The sequence below is a fragment of the Rhinoraja longicauda genome, chromosome 11 (genome assembly GCF_053455715.1).
Source record: "Rhinoraja longicauda isolate Sanriku21f chromosome 11, sRhiLon1.1, whole genome shotgun sequence".
Lineage (NCBI taxonomy): Eukaryota > Metazoa > Chordata > Chondrichthyes > Rajiformes > Arhynchobatidae > Rhinoraja > Rhinoraja longicauda.
Genome location: NC_135963.1, coordinates 37901080 through 37919825, shown reverse-complemented (window position 1 = coordinate 37919825; position 18746 = coordinate 37901080). Strand labels below are relative to the sequence as shown.

The following is an 18746-nucleotide window of genomic DNA, read 5'->3' as shown; positions in this document are numbered from 1 at the left end:
TGGGTTCAGGATGGCTGATGGACTGAGTCATTTACTTACGCAGCACTGGATGTCCAGGTGAGGAGGGTGTCCTTTAGCCAGAGGAAGAAGGGAGCCTTTCTTGCCCTCTTATCTCTGGCACCCTTCTCATACCTCGTGAAACAGCAGGTACTGGTGTGCTTTGTCTCATCTCCCCCTCCCATTGCTTATCCATGGCAGGACCCCTTTGGAGGATAATTATGTGGACCTCCTCTCTGACTCCCACATTTTACAGAGGAGTGAAATAGAACAGCATTCATAAATTTCTGATAAATTCCTCAGAGGATTTCAGAAAACATGTTTCTTGAGTGTTGATGACGTTTTCACAACCTGCCCCAGAATATCTTCCGAAGATTGAGACAAAATGCTCAGATCTGTGGAAGGATTCCGATCTGAAATGCCACCTATTCTTTCTCTCCAGAGATGCCGCCTGACCCACTGAGTAATTCTAGCATTTTATGTCTATCTTAGGTATAAACCAGCATTTGCAGCTCCTTCATACACCAGAAGATCTTCCAATGTATTTTGAATGTCCTCTTCAACCCTCCAGTTAGCAATGAGTGCAGCTCAAGCCTTTGGAAGTATTCCAACTCCTTAGAGATGATTTTTCTCTCCTGCACAATGGTTGCTGATGGGAGCTGTTGCTAATTGACTTGCATTTCTCCATACTGCATTGGCATGAAATTTAGCCATCAATCACACCCTTAATGATCTCAGAGAGACTGTTCCTGGTGCTTATTTTGACTCTGGACCAAAATGGCATCTTGAACTAAACATGTGTTAAACTGGCACTGCATCTTTAGACCCCAGACAACTGATTAGGAAGCTTTTGGTACTCAAAGTAGGTGAGTGAGGGGTGGGGGAGTTGGGAAGATGTCCATCTTGTTGGGACAGCAAACTGGGAGGAAGTCACTGTGAATGAACAAAGACTAAGTCTAGCTGCGACCTTTAACATGGTCAATAGGATTTAACAGGGTGGTGAATCTGTGGAATTCATTACCACAGAAGGCTGTTGAGACCAAATCATGGATATTTTTAAGTCGGAGATTGGCAGATTCCCCAAGGGATATGGGGAGAAGGCTGGAGAATGGGGTTGAGAGGGAAGGATAGATTAGCCATGATTGAATGTCAGAGTAGACTTGATGGGCCGAATGGCCTAATTCTTCTCCTGTATCTTATGAACTGATGAACTTATGAATATGGGCCTAATTGTCCTCAACTCAACGTACTTTTCAGGTTGGATAAAGCACTCACCATGGGCCTGATGCTTGGAAATCCTTAAACTGTATTTAATGAATTACTTGTCAAAGCTAGAAAGTTTTGTCAGGTTGATGTTTGCAATGAATGTCAATGTTAAGACATCTTTGCACCTTTTTCCATCACCCCAGTATATCCCCAGGCACCCCATAGCCAACAAAGTATTTTTGGCTTTGAATTTACATTCTTAAAGTTGGAAAATATGGCAGCCAATTTTCTCCCAGCAGTTGGACAAACAGCAATATGATAGTGATCAGATAATCAGTTCTATTCGACTTGAGTAGCACATTTCTGTCCAGGAACCTGGAGGGAATGGTGAAATGTTGCCACAGCATTTCTCACAATGCTCGAGAGAGAGAGTGGGTTCCACATCTGCTTCAATGCATTCTGACAGTGTGGTTCCCTCATGAGAAGGCCAGCCTGGACGATATGCAGAGTCCCCTGCAGTGGGACCTGAAGCCCCAACCTGCTATCCGAACCGCAAGAGAGCTGACAACTATCGTGTAGATGTTTTTAATTGCTTTGGATTTCCAAACAAGCCTACTCACCCTGAATCTCGCAGCCTAATTCACCCCATGCACAAGCTCCTAAAAAAGCATCGATCATTTCCCCCAATTTTAATCCATTTATATTAAACAGGTTAAAATATTAAGGCAGAAAGGTGTAATGAAAATACTATAGAAGAATGCTACATAATGTCTCAGCTTCTGTACAGTTTCCACTTATGAGCCTTTTGGCTTCTCTAAGACAGCTTAATAGTCTGCAGAGGGCCCACTGTGTTATAGGTGTTGCACTTATATTTTATGTAAAAGATAGATACAAATTGCTGGAGTAACTCAACGGGTCAGGCAGCATCTCTGGAGAAAAAGGATGGGTGACGTTTCGGGTCGGGACCCTTCTTCAGACCTCTTTCTCCAGACGTTTTGCCTGATCTGCTGAGTTATTCTAGCACTTTGTGTCTACCTTTGGTATAAATCAGCATCTTCAGTTCCTTTCTAATGCTGATCATTGCTCTCAGGATGCCCAGTGCCATTTCCCACCCTCCCACACGGGACAGGTGCTCCACAGAGCAAAATAAAGGCACAAAGTGCTGGAGTAACTCAGCGGGTCAGGCAACATCTCTGGAGAACATAAATTCTCACATTTCGGATCTGGATGCTTCTTCGAGAAGGGTCCCAATCCAAAATGTCACCTCTCCATGTTCTCCAGAGATGGTATGCCTGATCCACTGAGTTATTCGAGCAGTTTGTGTCTAATTTGTAACCCAGCATTTGCAGTTCCTTGTGTCTACTGGTCTACAGTGCAGGCGGAGAAGGAGGAAGACAAGGCAGCATCGCCCTTGGCACCACCCAGCACCAATCCCACACCCTGGCTGAATGCGGGCTGAGCAATCAGTGAAACCGCAAGCTTTTAGAGACTATAGCGTACAGCACAGAAACAGGCCCTTCGTGCCGACCAGTGATCACCCCGTATACTAACACTATCTTACACGCTAGGGACAATTTTATAATTTTTACTAAGCCAATTAACCTACATGACTTTGGGAATGTGGGAGGAAACCGGAGTACACAGAAAAACCCCACGCGGTCACAGGGGGACGTACAAACTCCGTACAGACAGCACCCATTATCAGGATTGAATCCGGATCTCTGGCGCTGTAAAACAGCAACTTTACCGCTGCACTACTGTGCTGCTGAATGTTACTGATTGACATTCAGACAGGCTGGTGGACACAACACACACACAGGGACAGGCAGCAGGACAAATGGAAATGGACAGCTAGCTCGAGGGACTGACATGTTTATTGGCTGATGGGCTGAAGATGAAATGGAGATGGTTACTGTTAACTAACTTGTAGAGACACAAGCTAATAAACTGTTACAGACTGCCAACCCACGGTTTGGAGACAGAGCAAGAATTTGAGCTGATTATCCTGCAGAACCGACATTTTATGTTTAATGCTGATTGAATCTATCCTAATGGTTTAAAATGTCATTTCATCTCACTGGTCCACTTGGTCACAGAATAAGATGCTTCTGCGAATGTAAAAATTGCAAATAACGTCATTGAGCACAAATGCTCAGCAGGTCAGGCAGCATATCGGGAAAGCGAAAATGGGTCGCCGATCTTTCCACAGAGTTGGAATCAATGTGACATTTGATGACGATACAGTCGTGGAGACGGATTAGTGGTGAGCAGAGATCCTATGTCTTTCTGCATCAAGAATTATCCCAAACATCAATCTGGGCACCTCACTCTCATACCTATCACCTTCAACCACCGATCATTAAATGACGGCTCCTCCACGCCTCTTTCATTCGATTATTACTTTTCATTCGCAAACTCAAATTATTATTATTATAACAAATATCAGTTTAAACCACGTCCACAAAAGAGCCTGTCCGTTTCCATCAGCAACACATACAAGATTCGAAAACAATGTCTCTGGTGACCTTCTACTCTAAAGCAGGCAGACATAAATAAATAAGCTTGGTGGAGGCATATTGAGCTTTAAGAATTATTAAGATTGGAGCATAGAAGCTATTAAAACACAGGCTTTTCATCACAGTCAGGGTTAGGGGAAGGGCAGGAGATTACTAGAGTATTAAAGGCAATATACTGCTTTAAGGGAATGCGTCAAGGTTGTTTATGATAAAGCCTGGCTCGGTAAAAGCAGTACAGTAATTAGAAATAACATTACAGTGTAAAAGGAACAGGATTTCTTTTCTCTGGTAATCAGTTTGAGCAGCTGTACAGCCATAAACTGTCAGGTAGGGTTGCATGCAGCACCGAGAACATAAAGCAAAAGGAAATATACAGTTGATGGCAAGACTCAACAGCATTGATGTACTGAGGTTTCTTGTGGTCCAAGTCCATAACTCTCTGAAAATGGCAGTACAAGTAGATAGAATGGTAAAGATATATGATGTGCTTGCCTTCATTGGTCGGGGCATTGAGTATAAGAGTCAAGAAATCAGGATGCAGCTTTGTAGGAATTTGGTTAAGCCACATATGGAGTACTGCGTGCAGTTCTGGTCACCCTAACATAGGATGCACGTGGAGGCTTTGGAAAGGGTACAGAGGAGGTTTACCAGAATGATGCCTGGATAAGTCAAGTCAAGTCAAGTCAATTTTATTTGTATAGCACATTTAAAAACAACCCACGTTGACCAAAGTGCTGTACATTTGATTAGGTTCCAATAGAAAAAAAAATGAAAACATACAGTAGCACGCAAACAGTTCACAGCGCCTCCTCAATGAGCCTCAAACGCTAGGGAGTAGAAATATGTTTTGAGCCTGGACTTAAAGGAGTCGATGGAGGGGGCAGTTCTGATCGGGAGAGGGATGCTGTTCCACAGTCTAGGAGCTGCAACCACAAAAGCGCGGTCACCCCTGAGTTTAAGCCTAGACCGTGGGATAGTGAATAGCCCCAAGTCGGCCGATCTGAGGGACCTGGAGTTAGAGAGGGGGGTTAGAAGATTTTTGATGTAGGGGGGGGAGTGTCCATTTATGGCTTTATACGTGAATAGGAGGAGCTTGAAGTTGATTCTGTACCGTACAGGGAGCCAGTGGAGAGAGGCCAGAATCGGGGTGATGTGGTCCCTTTTACGGGTACCCGTCAGGAGTCTCGCTGCGGCGTTTTGGACCAGTTGCAGGCGGGACAGGGAAGATTGGCTGATCCCAGTGTATAGGGAGTTGCAGTAGTCTAGGCGGGAGGAAATGAAAGCGTGAATGATTTTTTCTGTGTCGTCGAATTTGAGGAAAGGTTTGATTTTAGCTATGGTTCGAAGTTGGAAGAAGCTGGCTTTTACCACAGCGTTGACTTGCTTATCAAATTTTAATGCAGAGTCAAATATCATGCCGAGGTTTTTGACATGCGGTTTGACTAGGCAGGATAGGCTTCCAAGACTGCCTGTTATCAATTTGATGGAGTCGGGGGGGCCGAATAGGATGACCTCAGACTTGCTCTCATTTAATTGGAGGAAGTTCTGTGCCATCCAACATTTTATGTCCTCAAGGCAGTGTGAGAGGCTGTTTAAATTTGACTGGTTGTTGGGTTTCAGGGGGAGGTAAAGCTGAGTGTCATCGGCATAGCAGTGGAAAGAAATGCCGTGCCTTTGAATGATTTGGCCAAGGGGGAGCATGTATAGAGAAAAGAGAATGGGGCCTAGGATTGAGCCTTGTGGAACTCCGCAGGAGAGGCTAGCTGGAGCAGAGGAATAACTGCCTATGTTGATGGCGAAACTCCTATCTTTGAGGTACGAAGCGAACCAGCTCAGGGCAGTGCCATCAATGCCAACCGCGTACCGGAGACGGTCAATAAGGATGGTGTGGTCCACTGTATCGAATGCTGCGCTGAGGTCGAGAAGGAGCAGGATTGCACAGTCGCCGGTGTCGATGGCGAGAAGCCGGTCGTTGTGTACCTTCAACAAGGCAGACTCTGTGCTGTGGTGGGCTCTGAAACCTGACTGGAAACTTTCCAGGATGGTGTTTTGGTGCAGGTAGGGCACTAATTGGTTAAGGATTGCCTTTTCAAGGACTTTTGACAGGAATGGCAGTTTGGAAATGGGTCTGTAGTTGCTAGGCAAGGTGGGGTCTAGGTTAGGTTTTTTCAGTAGGGGCTGGACCACCGCGTGCTTGAAACTGGTTGGAACAGTGCCAGTGGCCAGAGAACTGTTGATAATAGAGAGGATGCTGGGACCAGCTATTGCAATGACATCCTTCAGAAGGGCAGTGGGGGCAGGATCAAGGGGGCAGGTTGCAGGTTTCATAGCGGAGATAAGCTTTGCAAGGGAGGATAGAGTGACGGGTTGGAAGCAGTCCAATTTAGATGAACAGACTAGTGAGACAGCTAGGTCACGGGTGGGAGGGGAAATGTTCATTCTAATATTCTCAACTTTGTTGGTGAAAAATTTAGCGAATTCTTCGCACTTAGCAGGGGACCCAACTAAGCTGGTACTGGGGGCGGGACATATGACAGAGGTAATTGTTCTAAATAGGACCTTGGAGTTATGAGAGTTTTTGGAAATAAGGTCGGAGAAGTATTGTGCTCTAGCAGACTTTACTGCTTCCTGGTATTTGAGAAGATTGTTTCTCAGAATTTCGAAGGAAATTTGAAGCTTGTCACATTTCCATCTCCTTTCTGATTTTCTGCACTCCCTTCTTAGGGCTTTGGTGGTGTCATTGAGCCACGGCCGACCTTTGGGCTTAGGCTTTTTCATTTTAAGGGGAGCGATAGAATCCAGGATGGAAGAGCAAGTGATATTAAATAAAGAGGCGAGATCCTCAGTGCTGAGATGGGGGGGAGAGGCCTCAATAGTGCAGATGTTGGGGGCAGCTGTGAGAGCCTCGGAGAATTTACTGGCAGTCAATGAATTTATGTCGCGGGAGTAGCGAACAGGGAGATGAGATTTTGCGGGAGATAAAGGCAGAGATGCGTCAAAAATGATAGCGCTGTGGTCCGATAGACAGGCTTCAGTAGTTTCAATGTTGTTGATTGGGAATCCGGACGATAACACTAGGTCGAGAGTATGGCCTAACTTGTGAGTGGGTCCCGTGGTGTGAAGAGTCAGATTGAAGGACTCAACCAGGTGCATAAATTCACTCACAAGAGGCTTAGTGGGACAGCAAACATGAATATTAAAGTCACCAAGAATGTATTAGCTAAAAGGAGAGGTTGGACTGACTTGTATCATTTTCTCTGGAACACCAGTGGTTGATGGTTGACTGATAGAAGTATATAAAATTATGGGGGTCGAGGATGGAAATATTAAAGAACAGAGGGCATAGCTTTAAGGTGAGGGGCAGCTTAAAGGAGTTGTGCAGGGCAAAACCTTTTTTTACACAGAGGGTGGTGGGTGCCTTGAACCTGCTGCCAGGGAGACTGATGAGGGTGATGGTGTTTAAATGATTTTCAGATAGGCACATGGACAAGCAGAGAAATAGAGAGATACAGTTCATGTACAGACAGACAAGATTAGTATCATGTTTGGGTGAGACATTGTGGGTGAAAAAACCTGTTCCTGTGTTGTGCTGTTTTATATTCTATAGATCAAGTGGACCCGTTGGGCCCAAACCTCTCCTGCATTGGTGCAGCATCCTCTCCTCCCCCCCTCCCTCCACCTCCTCCCTCCCTCCCTAGGAGATAGATTTAAACTTTAAAATGTGAATAACTTAAAAAATATGACACCGATTTCAATGAAACTTTTTTCATTAGCACCAACGGTGGGTAAGGTGGGCCTAAAATTGTTGCGCTATCATGTACCATTTTGGCTGTAGTTCAGGAACAAACAAACAAACAAACAAATAAACGAGAGTTTTAGTATATAGATGTTCTAATAAATTAAGTGAGTAGTGAGGCATACCATTGTTGGTAGATACATGAATCTACTTACAGGCATTCAGGATTGCAGGCAAACAGATTCCACCTGTTTGAACCTACTATTAGCAATCGGCCAGTTTTCACTTGATCAGAACAAGAAAAAACATAAAGGACAGTTTAGAGTGGTCCATACTCTATCTGCAACAATGCAGGTTTTACAATGATGCAAGCGACTAAAAATGTCTCAGAGGTGATTAATACTTAATGTTTCCAACAAACGTTTTTACAAAACTCTTTTATTAGTGGTTTTCAGGACACCAAAAAGAAACATCAAGTTAGAAATAGAAGTACAGAAGGAGAAAACTCTGCAATATAATTTGTGACACAGTGGCGCAACTGGTAGAGCTGCTACCACACAACGCTAGAGGTCGGGATTCCATCTGGATCTCAGGTGCTTCTCTGTGGAGTTTGCATATTCTCCTTGTGGCCGAGTAGGTTTCCGCTTGGTGCTCCGGCTTCCTCCCACATCCCAAAGATATGCGGGTTTGTGGGTTAATTAGCCCTCTGTAAATTACGCCTATTGTGTAGGGAATGGGTGAGAAAATGGGTTAACATTGAACTAGTGTGAATGGGTGATCGATGGTCAGTGCGGACCCGATGGGCCTAAGAGCCTGTTCCATGATGTACCTCTAACTTAAACTAAACTAAACATAATGACATAATTACAGAAGAGCGTTAGAAAATGAAGCAAGAGTGGGCAACTTGGACCATTTGATATGATCATGGCTGACCTGCCCCAGGACTCCTCTTCTGTGCCAGTTCAAAACTCAATTCACTGATCTTTCAAAGATTCATCAATGTCCTTTTTAAATGTACTAAATGGCCAGTCTGCACGACCCTGTCGGGCAGAGAATTCCAACTCACCATCCTCTGCAAGAAGAACTTCCTTTGCGACTCAGTTTTAAATAACTGGCCCCTAATTTTGTAACTATGTTGCCTTGTTTGAGATTCTCCCAGTAGTGGGACCGTTTTGGTATCTACCCTGCCATGTCCGCTCAGGATCTTATGTGTTTCAATAAGTTCATCCCTCCTTTTCCCTTGGAACTCCAATGAATGTGGATATTTGGAATGTAATCTTTCAAGCACCAATAGGTGGCCGGGGTGGTCTTGGGAATTCAGGGATTGAAAGAAGCCTTTGTGAAGCTTCACCAAGCATGAAATTTACTGGGGCTCATTTTCCTTGTGCTCTCTTTGTCAAGCTGGCTCTCCTTTCTTTCAGTTGTCAAGATATCCACAGAGTTGTCAACCAGCCTTTTTGTATCGAGCAGAGGTTTTTAAATGATTTGGTTTTAGTTTAGAGATATTGCATGAAAACAAGTTATTCGGCCCACCGAGTCCATGCCAGCCATCGATCACCCGTTCACACAAGTCCTTCGGCCCACCGAGTCCATGCCGACCATTGCTCACACATGTTCTATGTTATCCCACTTTCGCATCCATTCCCTACACACTGTCCATTGAACAGATGGACCGAAGGATCTCCTTTTGCCCTGCACACATTTGCAGAGGCCAATTAACCTACAAATTGGTGGTAGATTTCCATAGGCACAGCCAAGTCCCCCCGACACCGGTGAACATCCAGGGACTGGACATCGAGAGGGTGGATTCTTATAAGTACCTGGGTGTCTACCTCAACAATAAACTGGACTGGTCTGAAAACACCGATGCGCTATACAGAAAGGGCCAGAGCAGACTTTATCTGCAAAGGAGACTCAGGTCCTTTGGAGTGCAGGGGGCACTCCTAAGGACCTTCTACAACACAGTGGTTGCATCGGCCATTTTCTATGGAGTGGTCTGCTGGAGCAGCAGCATCTCAGCGGCGGAAGGGAAGAGACTCGACAAGCTAGTCAGGAAGGCCAGCTCTGTCCTGGGCTGCCCCTCAACTCAGTGCAGGTGGTGGGAGACAGGAGGATGACGGCAAAACTAACATCGCTGCTGGACAATGACTCCCACCCCATGCAGGACACTGTCACTGTCACTGCACTGAGTAGCTCCTTCAGTGACAGACTCCTTCACCCCAAGTGCGTGAAGGAGTGATATAGGAGGTCCTTCCTTCCCGCTGCTGTGAGACTGCACAACCAGCACTGCTCCCAGCAGACAAGTCAACAGTAACAGTTAAGAACACACAGAAAACTGATGACAATTTTTAATGAATGATTTCTTGCTCTCTTGTATACCACATTGCTGCTGTAACACTGTAAATTTCCCCGGTGTGGGGCGAATAAAGGAATATATTATTATTATTATTATTATTATTATCTGCCTCACTTTTTCCTGCCCCTCCTCTCCCAGCTTTCTCCCCCCCACTCCCTACCCCGCAATCAATCTCAGTCTGAAGAAGGCTCCCAACCCAGAGCGTCACTTATCCTTGTTTTCCACTGACCGTTGAGTTACTCCAGCGAATTGTGTACTTTTTTTTGTAAACCACCATCTGCAGTTCCTTTTTTCTGCACATTCCCAGTTGCAGCTCTGCCCTGGTTCTGTACTCTGGTTCTGTACTCTGGTTCTGTACTCTGCCCAGTCTCTGCCCAGTCTCTGCCCAGTCTCTGCCCAGTCTCTGCCCAGTCTCTGCCCAGTCTCCCCTGGGCTGTATTCCCAGGATGTACCTTTAGAAAGGAGATGGCAATTTATTTTAGTTAGAGGGTGGTGAATCTGTGGAATTAATTGCCACAGATGGCTGTGGAGGCCAAGTTAATAGATATTTTTAAGGTGGAGATTTTCTTGATTAGCAAGGGTGTTGGGTTATGGGGAGAAGGCAGGAGAATGGGGTTGAGAGGGAACGATACATCAGCCATGATTGAATGGCAAAGTAGACTTGATGAGCCAAATGATCTAATTCTGCTCCTATAACTTATGAACTTGTGAAAAGGCTCATACAGCAGACCGACAAGATAGAGGAGAAAGGGAATACTTGTCCGACTCTAGATTTCATGGGAAGCTTGCTGTTCCCAACTGCTAATTTAGATGAGAATCTTAAAGCTGTAGTGTTACCTTATCTGATGAACAGCAAAGTGTCTGCACATGGCCTGCATTGGGGATGGTCCCATTACAACATGCACTGGCTCCACTTTGGCAGCTTGATAGTGGTTTCAAGGTGTAAACCACTATAAAACTGGCTCAAATGCCTCTTCTGCCAATTTCCTGATATACTGTGGGGTTGCCATCACAATTTAGTACCAAGGGTGAAAGCCAACAAATCTGAATGAGGTTGACTTTTAAACTTGTGTCTTAAATTAAAGGAGTGTCCTCTTCTTACATTCATCCCACACAGTTGTAGATCTCTCCTGAGCAAGTGCAATATAATTCCTTAACTCTGCATGTTCTAACCTCGAATAGTAGGCACCGCAGGAAAGGTTACAGGGTCTGTCTCTCACTGCAGTCACGGGTCTCCGAGGGGTGATCTTATAGAGGTGTATAAGATCATGAGAGTAAGAGATAGGGTAAATCTACTGTCTTTTACAAATAGTTGGGGAATCGGCAATCAGAGGCCAGAGGTTTACGGTGAGGGGGGAAGATTTAATCGAAACCTGAGGGACAACATTCTTACCCAAATGGATGTATGGAACGAGCTGCCGGAGGAGGTAGTTGTGCAGGTACTATCATTACGTTTAAGAAACATTTATACAGGTACATGGATAGGATAGGTTTAGAGACATATGGGTCAAATGCAGGCTCGTGGAACTAATGTAGATGGAACGTTGCTTGGTGTGGGCAAGTAGGGCCAAAGGGCCTGTTTCCATGCTGTATAACTATGACTGTATGACACTCAAGTATTTCAATGTGACATCATATCACCACATCAGTCTGAAGAAGGGCCCTGACATGAAACTTCGCCTGTCCACTCCTATTTAGACACTGCCTGACCGCTGAGTTCATTCAGTACTTTGTGTTTTTCTCATCGCATGGTGAAGGCAAGTTGTTTATTTACTCTCTCTCTCTACAGGAGGTTGTCTAGTCACCTTAATGACCCCATAAATTGACACATTCCTTCTCTCCAGAGATGCTGCTTGTGCGGCTGAGTTACTCCAGCATTTTGTGTCTATCTTCACCATAATGACTCTTTTAGAAGGTAAACAAGTCTGCAACAATAGAACCAACAGACACTGAGAGGTCTCAACTAAACTGGACCATCTCAGACCCACCACCAGGGTTCAAACCCACCAAAAACGAGCATTTAAAAAAAATATGCTCCCCCCCCCCCCCCCATTAAAACATTAAAACCTAGGGCATAGAACAATGAAGAGCAGGGCACAGCCTCTGATTAAAAGGACATACCTTATGAATGGAAACTGGGCGGAATTTCTTTAGCCATAGGGTGGTGAATGTGCAGGGAATAGACCGATATGAAGAATGGGCTGAAATTCATTGCCACAGACAGTGGTGGAGGCCAAGTCATTGGGTGTTTTTAAAGCAGAGATTGATGATCAGTGCGGGTGTCAAAGGTTATGTGAGGAAGGCAGGATAATGGGGTTGAGGGGGGAAAATAGATCAGCCGTGATTGAATGACGGAGCAGACTCAATGGGCCGAATGGCTTAATTCTGCTCCGATGTCTTATGATCTTATGAATGGATGCCCGTGCCGAACATAAAGCCTACTTAAACTGATCCCTTCAGCCTGCCCATTCTCCATATCCTTCCATTCCCCGCTGTCTTACATTTTACTGTTCAAAAAAAAGATTATAAGCCATTTAGAATTTCAATTTAGACTGAAAGATGAATGAGTTCTTGGTGATCTGACAGATGTTTTAAACTAGTGAGGGAGGATCGAGCAGAGCGCTTGACTATCTCCGTCGCTTTTGGCAAAAGGAGGGGCAATACCCAGCAGGCAGAACGATGCACCGAAGCTTCCAAATCTGCATATTTCCGACAATGACATTACGATCAATAAAATAATGAGAATCGGTTGTGAATAATTCTCTGAACTGTTCATTCAGGGTAAAAGAAGGCATAATTGCACACATAACTAAACGTTACAAAGTTTATTCAACAACATTTCTGAGTTATGGTTAAGGATCAAAGGACAAAGCTGATATGTTTTGTAATTTTGAAACCTCATTTTTTTTCCCTTTGTACCCTTGCCTCCCAAGTTATGTCCTTGTATGTAACACCCAATTACTGCTAAGAAAATGTGCATAGCTTTTTCAGCATGCAAGTCAAAAGGAAAATCAGGTATATTGATGTAATGAGGATGTGGGAACATGACATGAGAATGTATTAACAAGCAATGGGGACTATTTAAAATAATAAGTGAGAATTTAGAGGATGTTATATCAGATTAATGAGAACAAACACAATTATTTATGGAAAAATTCCTAGTTAAATCGGATCCGTAAGATTTGCAAAGTGGAAAGTTTAAAGGCAACTAGACCGTGGACCCATTGGGCCCAAACCTCTCCTGCATTGGTGCAGCACTCCCCCCTCCCCACTTCCCCCTTCCCCCTCCCTCCCCACCCCTCCCACCCCTCCTCTCCCCCTTCTTCCCCCCTCCACCTCCTTCCACCTCCTTCCTCCTCCTTCCGCCTCCCTCCCCCTCCCTCCCCCTCCCTCCCCCTCCCTCCTCCCCTCTCCATTCCCCTCCCTCCACCACCTCCCTCCCCACCCCCCTCCTCCTCCCCCTCCCCCTCAAATCTTCCCCCTCCCCACTCCCCTCTCCCCCTCCCCTCTCCCCCTCCCTCCTCCCCCTCCCCCTCCCCCCTCCCTCCTCCCCTCCCCTCCCCCCTCCTTCCTCCCCCACTACAACCCCCAGCTCCCCTTAACCCCCATCCTCCCCCTCCCTCCCACCCCCCCCCTCGCACACCCCCCTCCCTCCCTCTCTAGGAGATAGATTTAAACTTTAAAATGTGAATAACTTAAAAAATATAACACAGATTTCAATGAAACTTCTTCCATTAGCATCAAAGGGACGACAGCGGGTAAGGTGGGTCTAAAATTGTCGCGCTATCGTGTACCGTTTTGGAAGTAGTTCAGGAACAAACAAATAAACAAACGAGAGTTTTATTATATAGATGTCCAGGAAAGTTTTTATACTGTGATGGTTGCCTGGAATGCACAGCCACGGGTAGTTGCAGAGGTAAATACGATAGTGGCGTTTAAGAGGCTTTTAGGATAGGCACACAAACATGCAGGGAACAGAAGAATATAGACGTGCAGGCATAAGGGATTCATTTAATTTGACATCATGTTTGGCACAGATATCCTGGGCCCAGGGGCCTTTTTCTGTGCTGTATATTGTTCTATGTTCTCCATTCTATAAATTACATGATACAAAGTGAATTGGATGTCAAATGCAACATCAGGCAAATGAATGACAAAAAGAGAATAGTGGAGATGATTTGGTAAATTATGTGGCCATTTGCCCCTGCGCATCGTACCAGAAATCCTGCAAGCAGCGTGCCATTATTTTAAAGCATTCTAACATTAATGGCAGTGAAATCAGTGGATGATTTATAATGGATGTAAATGTGAACCTGACAGGATTGTTGAAAAATTATACATACAAGGAGTCTGTAAAATGTCTTGGGATAATGTCGAGAGGAAATTCAGGATGTGGGAAACCGTGGATATTTTGTGGTGTTCCAGGAGAATTCGTACCCGGCTTTGCTGTAAGGTGATCTAAAACTCATTGCTAGCTGAACCCCGAACAAAAGCTCACCAACTGCACAATCCGTGGAACACTAAATGAATTTATATTTGGAAAGAGGAAAGCATTGCCTTCCTCGTCATGGCTTGATTAAAATTACTTTGCCTGAAAGCAAAATGACTAAATTTAGAGCTTGAACATTGTACTTGCTGGAATTTAAAGAAAGACTGAAGGAGAGCAGTCTGAACATGTTTGAAGAGCAAGAAAGCAGCAGGAATCACAGAGAGAAGCAACCCATTAGGATGAATATTGAACTCAACAATGTTAGGTAACACTCCCCCTCCACTCTTTATCCCCTCCTCTCTTCCATGAGCCCCACCCAGGTGCGCACTCAGTTGACCCATTCTTCTGCCCCGCTCTCCCCTTCCCCCACCCACTTCCACCATTATCCCTTCCTCTGCCTTCGTATTTCGCCGCTCTTCTCTCGTTATCTTATACCCTTTTGTCTCCTATTTATCTCTGGCCTTTGTCCACCCATCTGCCAATCAAAAGTCCCTCTCACCTTTAAGAGGTTATGGCGTGAAAGCAGATGAATGGGGTTAGGAGGGAGAGCTTGATGGGCCGAATGGCCTAATGCTACTCCTATCCTTTATGACCTTATCCAGACTACTTCTCACTATTCAGGCTATACACCACCCGCACCTCTCTTCCAGCTCCCCCCCAAACCCCATCTCCACTACAATCATTGTGAAGAAAGGTCCCAACTTGAAACGATACCCACCCACGTCTTCCAGAGATGCTGTCTGACCCAATGAGTTACTCTAGCATTTTGTGTTTTTTTTGGGGACGAGGCTTAAATTGATGGAGTTAAAGTACAGATCGAAGTCATGGGCAAATGTGTATTAAAACTATATTAAAATGTCCCATCCTTTCTAAGGGACTGTCCATGTACTGTGAACAATTGTGAGTTATAGGAGATAATATATACAAAATATTAAAATATTCTCTGCATTTTTTCTTGCTGATTTCCCCTATAGCAATGAATTGCTTGTCCCTTTATATAAAATGTGGTGACCTTCCTCCAACATCTCCTTGCATTAATTACACTTTGTTACTCACCTTCTATCCAGCGATAGTTTTTATTTGCACCCACCATCCTATAGGCCTTTCTCCCCTCACCCTTGCAGAAGAGTAACATGACAATTGACAAAATGCTTGCTGGGTTACTTGACACAAAAGCTATAAATGTGTTTACTTCACCAGTAAATGCACAGCTAGCATGAGTTCATAAGTTCAGGGAACAGAATTTGGCCCATCAAGTCTACTCCGCCATTCAATCATGGCTGATCTATCTTTCCCTCTCAACCCCATTCTCCTGCCTTCTCCCCATAACGCCTGACACCCTTACTAATCAAGAATATGTCAATCTCCACCTTAAAAATATTTATTGACTTGACAGCCGTCTGTGGCAATGAATTCCACAGATTAACTAACCTCAGACTAAAGAAATTCCTCCTCATCTCCTTTCATCATTAGTAACGTGGCATTAGTCATGTGGTCATGTGGGCAGTTAATCACAAGTTCTCTTTTGCGACATGTTATTAAAATATTTCTGCTGTGATCATCGGGTGCACCTTGCAGAACTAACTGCTTGGCTCAATAGTTTGCTAGAACCTTCACACGCCATGTTAAGAAACTTGCTTATTTCTCTGTATAAATACTCGTTCATTACAAGCATCGTTGGAGTTGTGACCACAGCCCTTGATGGATGTGCTCTCCTTGTGGTAAGTAAACTAAAGCATGTTGCTGGTGGTTAACAATAATGAGTCTTTGAGTCTTACATCGGGTCGAGATCTTAACATCCTTCACCCTACAATGACCTTTCCTCCCTCACCCTTCACCCTTTCATGCCCTCCCCATCAGCCTACAATGACCTGTCCTCCCTCACCCTTCACCCTTTCATGCCCTCCCCTCACCCTGCAATTACATGCTACCTCGTCAAATCAGTTAATACTATGCATCAATACAATTCAGTCAAACTCAAATACAATAGGTGGAGCAAAGGGGAAGAGTGCCGAATATTGATCTCAGCATTGTAGCACATCAGTTCCAGAGACAAAGTCATGTCCACAATAAAGAGAGGAGAATCAGATAGATCAGACACCTGATAACAGATGGGAAGAAGCTGATCCTGAATCTGGTGGTGTGTGCTTTCAAGCTTCTGTATCTTCTACCTGATGGAAGCAGGGAAGAGAAGGAATGACCTTTTGATGACCCCCCTTGCCCTGCAATGATCTTTCTCCTCTCACCCTCTCCCGTTCAGTAACCATCCTTCCCTCACCATCCGCCCTCTTCTCTCAGGGTCCCGTGACGATTCTCCATCATCTCCCACCCCACATTTAATTGGAGGGTTCAGTGAAAGACTTACAATGTTCAGTGCAGTGAGGAAGAAGTGGGACTGAGAAGTACTCATGATGAGATGGCTTCAAAGATGGGATTAATATCCCTATGATGTTGGAGACCAGCCACACTCTTTCACTATTGATTTCCCTTCATTTGGAGGGCACACTTTGTAATATTTGCCAATATTACAAGCGTTACAAGTCTCACCCCATTCACTCCATCTTCCCCCCCCCCCCCCCCCCCCTCTCCCATCAGGCAATAGGTACAGAAGTGTGAAAAGCCTTGCCTCCAGATTCAGGGACAGTTTCTTCCCAGCTGTTACCAGGCAACTGAATTATCCTATCAACAACTAGAGAGCAGTCCTGAGCTACCATCTACCTCAGTGGAGATCCTCGGACTATCTTTAATTAGATTTGACGGGACTTTATCTTGCACTAAACGTTATTCCCTTTATCCTGTATCTGTACACTGTGGATGGTTTGATTGTCAATCATGTCTTTGACCTTTGTGCTCACTGGGTTGGCACGCAACAAAAGCCTTTCACTGTACCTCAGTACACGTGTCTGTCAATAAACTAAACTAAACTAAACTAGAACCTGTGAGACCAACCCCGACCACATTGGTGGTCTCTGGGAGGGCTGGAGAGGCTAACGTGTAGGCCAGTGAATGAATGGTCTTTGCGTGTCTTGGTCGAGTGTGGGCTCACCGTCATTGGAAGCACAGAAACATTAGCCGCCCGGGCTTGCTGTTCTCTCTGTAGCTCGGGGCAAATATCTACAACCAGCAAGGGAGGGGGAGACGAGACGAGCTCCCATTTCTCCAGGAGCCGTGTAGAATAGCGCTGCGTTTCTTCAACAACCTTCCTGTCGGCTTACAACCACACATCACTCCACAGCTCTCTAACATTGATCCGTGCAGATGCGGGTCATGCCTGCACCCCCTCCCCCTCCCCCCCCCCCCCCACAACACCTCCTCCCCACCAAACAAAACCCCCAGCTCGCCAGCAAGGGCTGGCCCTCGTCCTACAACAGTGGATTAAACTATGCCGTGCAAATATCGTTAATCACAACCAAACACATTGCACGATGTTTAGTGTGCACTTTGCAAACAGCCCGGGAAACGCAAAACCAGCGGCGTTTTACACCCGATCAAACAAAGCCCGTCCTGGAGATCAACCAGATGTGAAGTGATTGTAGAGCCCATGGTGTCCTACCTTCAACGGTTGTCTTGGATTATCTTCAATTCCGTTCCTCTCTCTCTCTGAATGGAGAACGTGTACTTTGGGACAGCGCATTCAAGTTTCAGAGGTTAGATGTGTACAGCTCTACACACAGGGCTGATGCGTGGCTCCTCCCATTGTCCAAGTGCTTTCTGCAGTTACCTTCCTCGGCTGATCCTTGTACTGTTTCGCCCCCCTTAAGGCTCTGGTCCCGGAGATCCCAAGTTCTGATGGGCACAAAGGGTCATTTCCGAACCGAAAGTTGTGGGTGGGTAGGTAAAGAAGTATATGACGAATGGCAGCGAAAAGCAGAGGTCCGGTGTGGTTTTCCCAGCAAGGCGGAGAAGTAGAGGAAGAATCTGTATTGGAGAGAGAGTCTGAATCCAACGCGTGGTGTGTGGTGTGTGCACACAGCGTTAAATGTCACCTGCAAACCTGCGCCGGCTGAGCGTTGAAATTCTTACAGAGAGTCCTGGAATAATATTGGCATCCCCAGCCGAGATATAAGGGACCTGAACAGAGAGGAGAGGAGAGGGGAGAGGGGGGAGAGGGGGGGGCCGCTCCGGACTCGTGCTGTGTCCAACAGATCCCTCGCTGAGCTGAGCTCCCTCCTGACTTCGCCCTCTTTCTCTCTCTTTCTTTCTTTCTTTCTTTCTTTCTCTCTCTCTCTCTCTCTCTCTCTCTCTCTCTCTCTCTCTCTCTCTCTCTCTCTCTCTCTCTCTCTCTCTCTCTCTCTCTCTCTCTCTCTCTCACTCTCTCTCACTGCCCCGTGTTAGAGAGCCCAGCCGCGGTGCACTCCAACCAAGTATTCCCCTCTCTCGTTCAGCATCGCGGAAAGCCGAAACCCCCCTCTTCCAACGCTGGAAACCTCACCTTGCGACACCGGA

General features: G+C 45.6%; 1 protein-coding gene across 2 annotated transcripts in view; it reads right to left on the bottom strand.

Moving 5' to 3' along the window:
* LOC144598112 (protein FAM163A-like) overlaps positions 1-18336 on the bottom strand; it is a 146974-nt gene extending 128638 nt beyond the window's left edge. For both annotated transcript variants that reach the window (XM_078408001.1, XM_078408000.1), the window contains exon 1: positions 17854-18336. The gene's annotated coding sequence lies outside the window, so the exon portion shown is untranslated. The remainder of the gene's footprint in view (positions 1-17853) is intronic.
* Positions 18337-18746: the final 410 nt, after the last annotated feature.